Raw genomic sequence first — 5,427 nt, forward strand, 5'->3', positions numbered from 1 at the left:
CTGTTTGCAAGGCAAACACCGCTGTGCTATCTCTCCGGGCCCACAACACCAATTTTTAATCTATGCTATGTTGAGTCTAAAAATGGGAAACCTAGACCTGGATATAAGTAGGGCTGACTGAAATGTTCTTATTTCTCTTTTTCCTTTTCTTACAATCCTGAACATATACTTTCTAAATAAAGTAGTAGTATCTCAATCATTACCTCAAGCTCTATATTTTAGGAGACTTGAGAAAGCAGTAATTTATTACTAGTTACTAATGGTATGGTATGGAGACTTTATATATGTGAATAAGGAGATGTCTATATGTGGTTAATTATGGTCTAGTTAGAATAGTAAAATATTATAAGCAATTATATATAACTGTATGTTTTATAGTAAGAGAGGATGGATCCCACTGAAAATTAAGGAAATACAGTTACACATGTAACTTGGCTGGTTCTGAAATTCATACAGGGAAGCAGAGAAAGAAATCATGCTGAAATTCTTTTTTTGGGGGGGGGTCACTCCCAGCAGCGCTCAGGGGCTACTTGTGGTTCTACACTCAGAAATTATCCCTGGCAGGCTTGGGGAACCATATGGAATTGCGGGATTTAAACTACCATCCGTCTGCATGCAAGGCAAACACCCTACCTCCATGCTATCTCTCAGGCCATATATATATATATATATATGTTTTTGGGTTACACCCAGCAGCACTCAGGGGTTACTCCTGGCTCTGTGCTCAGAAATCACTTCTGACAGACTCGGGGGAACCATATGGTGAAAAGGGAAGTCAACAACTAGTTACACCAGCCCCCACTGCTGTAGCTCATGAAACTTAAAGGTCAGATTTTGTAACCAGAATTCTGTAATTTTCTATGCTTATACCTGCTTTTTGTATCTAACCCTTTTTGTCTTAAAAAGGAAGTTTATACCAACCCTAAGCTCATGTGATAACTTGTACTGTCTCAGCGGATGTTATGCCCTTATAAGGAACTTGTATTACCTCAGCGAATGTTATGCCTTTATAAGGAAATCGTCCCTACCCCTTCACTCCCTCTCCCCTTCTTATGGTATATAAGGATGAACAAAGAAAGCCACGTGGTCCTTTTGTCTCTATTCGATTCTGAATGGGCACTGAACCCTGGCTGGCTAGAATAAAGAACCCACTTGAGCTTTTGCCCGAGTGACTGTCTCTTCATTTTTCTGTGTCAGAGCAGCATCTGGACTACTGAGCCTTACAATAGGATGCCAGGATTTGAACCAATGACCTTCTGCATGAAAGGCAAATGCCTTACCTCCATGCTATCTCTCTGGCCCCTGAAATTCTTATTATATACAAATATGTATACAAAGTTTAAAAGTGCAGAGGACAGGAGAAACAGTTAACAGCTGAACACCTCTTTTGCATACAGGAGCCCTTGGTCCAGTTTCTGGAATTGCATGGTCCTCTGAGCAGTGCTAGAAGCAAAACCCTGAGCGCAGATTTAGGAGTGCCCCCGAGCATTTCTGGCTGCAGCCCCCAAACCTAAAATATAAAAATGCAAAAAACAGGAGTTGGAGAGAGAGTGTGGCAGGGGAGGCTCTTGTCTTGCATGCAGTTGACCTAAGTTTAATCCCTTGTATCCCACATTACCCCCAAGCCTGCCAGGAGTGATCCCTGAATACAGAGACAGGAATAAACATTGAGCACCTCTAGGTGTTTCCCCTAAACAAAACACACACACACACACACACACACACACACACACACACACACACACACACACACACAAAATCCAAAACAAGTGCTGGCTTTGGCAGCACATATACTAAAATTGGAACAATACAGAGAAGAATAGCATGGCCCCTGCACAAGGATGACATGCAAATTTGTGAAGCTTTCCATAATTAAAAAAAAATCCAAAACAAAAATACAACTTCACATATAAGTCTGTATCTGTGTTTCTTTGTGTATTTATGTTTATAATAAAAATTAAAGGGCCAGAGAAATAGCACAGCGGCGTTTGCCTTACAAGCAGCCGATCCAGTACCTAAGGTGGTTGGTTTGAATCCTGGCATCCTCCTGCGCCTGCCAGGAGCTATTTCTGAGCAGATAGCCAGGAGTAACCCTTGAGCACCACCAGGTGTGGCCCAAAAACCAAAATAAATAAATAAATAATAAATAAAAATTAAAAAATAATGGAAATGAGAAGCATATACTTTACAACAGTAGCTGCTGTAGATAGGGATTACAGGAAGTGAGAAATGAGTAGATTCTGTTAGGAGCTTCAGTGCTATCTATTTTGTTCTATTCCTTGAACCATAGGGTGAAGTATTAGGATAGTGACCTGGCTGACCAGTTGTCCCAGCACCACTTGGTGAAGAAGCTTTCTTTCCTCCATTTTGCATTAATTGCCCAATTATCAAAGATTAATTGATTATATATCTGGGGAGCATTCTCTAAATAATCTATTCCACTGATTCTGAGAGTCTCTCTTTATTCCAATAACATGCTGTTTTAATGACTATGGCTTTGTAAAACAGTTTAAAATTGGGGAAAGTGATGTTTCCCATATTCCTTTTTTTAAAGGTTGCTCTAGCTATTTGCGGGTATTTTTTGTTCTAGATGAATTTCAGGAGTGTTTGATCCACTTCTTTGAAGAATGTCATGGGTATCCTTAGTCGTGATGGCAAACCAATGCCACTCGTGCCAGTGGTGGCATGTGAAGGCCTTACAGCTGGCATGTGGGAAGGTCTGCAATTAAGATATGCAGCATGTGCCACATAGTTTTTAGATACTAAAATCTTGTTATTAAGGTTTAATTGATGTGCAGGCACTTTTGAGGAAATTCTTTGGTTTTGTGCAGCAGTTTGGGCACTCGGGTTTGATCAGGTTAGCCATCACTGCCTTAGAGAGATTGAATTAAATGCCTTGGGGAGTATTGCCATTTTAATTATGTTAATCCTGCCAATTCATGAGCAGAGTATGTGTCTCCATTTCCATGTGTCCTCTTTTATTTCTTGAAGCAGGGTTTTTCTTGTGAAAGTCCTTCACATCTTTAGTTAAGTCAGCCACTTGCAAAAAATCCAAACTCAGATCTCCATCTAACACCTGCACAAAGGTCAAATGCAAATGGATTTAAGATCTTGATATTAGACTTGAAACTATAAGGTATATAGAACAATACGTAAAACACTCCATGACATTGAGACTAAAGGCATTTTCAAGGAGAAAACAACATTCTTCAAACAAGTTAAAGCAGAGAATCACAGATGGGACTATATTAAGCTGAGAAGTTTCTGCACCTCAAAGGAAATAATGCCTAGGATACAAAAGCCATCCACAGAATGGGAAAAGCTATTCATCCAATACCTCTCAGATCAGGGGCTAATATCTACAAGGTACTGGCAGAACTTAACAAGAATAAAATATCTAACCCCATCAAAAAATAGGGAGAAGAAATGACAATTCCTCAAAGAAGAAATACAAATGGTCAAAAGGCACATGAAAAAATGCTCCACATCACTAATTATTAGAGAGATGCAAATCAAAACAACAATGAGATACCATCTCACGCCACAGAAACTGGCACACATCACAAAGACTAAGAAAAATCAGTGCTGGCGGGTATGTGGAAGAAAGGAACTCTCATTCACTGCTGGTGGTAATGTCATCTAGTCCAGCCTTTATGGAAAACAATATGGAGATTCCTCAAATAACTGGAAATTGAGTTCCCATTTGATCCACCTATACCACTCCTAGGGATATACCCTAGGAACACAAAAATATAATTCTAAAATCCCTTTCTCACACCTATATTCATTGCAGTGCTATTTACAAGAGCCAAACTCTGAAAACAACCAGATAAATGGTTTAGGAAACTGTGGTACATAAACACAGTGGAATATTATGCAGCTGTCAGGAGAGATGAAATCATGAAATTTTCCTATACATGGATGTACATGGACTCTATTGTGCTGAATGAAATAAGTCAGAGGGAAAGAGACACACAGAATAGTCTCAATCATCTATGGGTTTTAAGAAAAATAGAAGACATTGAAATTTCCAGAGATAAGGGCCAGAAGGACTGGCTCAAGATAGAAAGCTCACCACAAAGAGTGGTAAGTGCAGTTAGAGAAATACCTGCACTGAGAACTATCATAACAATGTCAGTGAGTGAGGGAAGTAGAAAGTCTGTCTTGAATACAGGCGGGGGTGGAGGAGGAGGGAGTTGGGGGCATTGGTGATGGGAAGGTTGCACTGATGAAGGGGGTTTTTCTTTCTATGACTGAAACCCAACTACAATCATGTTTGTAATCATGGTGTTTAAATACATATGATAAAAATATCTAATCCCAAAAAAGGGGGGTGGTTAGTGACCTGGAACTTGGCATGGTTATGCTGATTCTCAATTTTTTTTCCTAGATTTAACGGCCTCATTTCTGGGCTATTATATGTTCCAAAGAGACAGAGAGCCATCAAGGAGCTTCCTTACTTTAACTCGTTTTAACATGCTCAAGTGGATGTAAAACATTCAGAGGAGACACAGAGGGTGAGAGCAGAGTACACTTAAATATTCTTTTTTTGTTTGTTTTTGGGTTACACCAGGTGGTGTTCAGGGGTTACTCCTGGCTCTGCATTCATAAATAGCTCCTGGCAGGCTCTGAAGATCATATGGAATGCTGGGAATTGAACCTGGGTCTGTCCTTGGTCAGTTGTGTGCAGAGCACACACCCTGCCGCTGTGTTATATCTCCTTTTCCTTAAGTATTCTTTTTTTTGGGGGGGGGGGGTTTGGGCCACACCCGGTAATGCTCAGGGGTTACTCCTGGCTATGTGCTCAGAAGTTGCTCCTGGCTTGGGGGACCATATGGAACACCGGGGGATCGAACCGCGGTCCGTCCAAGGCTAGCGCAGGCAAGGCAGGCACCTTACCTTCAGCGCCACCGCCCGGCCCCTAGTTTCTATTTCTTGAGCTATATTGCTGGTGGGGACTGTGGGGAGCCAGAGTAGGAAGGAATCAAGCACTTGGGAGAATATGCTACAGTCCTTCTGCTTGGCCCATCTTGGCCCCACTGGTGAAATGCCCAGTGGTGGCTGTTAAGATGGTGAAAATCTACACAACACCTATATAGTATGGGAAAAATGTGCTCCCCCCCCCCCCAATCCCCTTGTTTCACAGCTTCATCTCAAAGAAGGGAATCTCAGGAGAAGACACAGGAAAGAATAAAGAAATGTGTGAGGCCAGAGAGATAGTACAAATAGGGCATTTGCTTTGCATGCAGCTGACCCAGATTCAATGCCTGGCTTCCCGTATGAGCCACCAAGCAATTTCAGGAGAATTCCCGAGTGTACCCCCAACCACCCCTCCCAGTGTAGAGCCAGGAGTAACCCTTGAGTGTTGGGCAGCAATCAACCAAGCAGATGAAAAGGTGCTCTGAAAACCAAACAAAATGGAAAACG

The 5,427-nt window shown here is 41.5% G+C and overlaps 1 non-coding gene across 1 annotated transcript; it reads left to right on the plus strand.

Annotated features, from left to right (window-relative positions):
* Positions 1–1,769: 1,769 nt before the first annotated feature.
* Positions 1,770–1,876, plus strand: LOC126023540 (U6 spliceosomal RNA). Its single transcript, XR_007500655.1, has one exon. It is a non-coding gene; the product is annotated as a U6 spliceosomal RNA (small nuclear RNA).
* The last annotated feature ends 3,551 nt before the right edge of the window (positions 1,877–5,427 follow it).

This window comes from Suncus etruscus, chromosome 11 (genome assembly GCF_024139225.1).
Source record: "Suncus etruscus isolate mSunEtr1 chromosome 11, mSunEtr1.pri.cur, whole genome shotgun sequence".
NCBI classification, from domain to species: Eukaryota; Metazoa; Chordata; class Mammalia; order Eulipotyphla; family Soricidae; genus Suncus; species Suncus etruscus.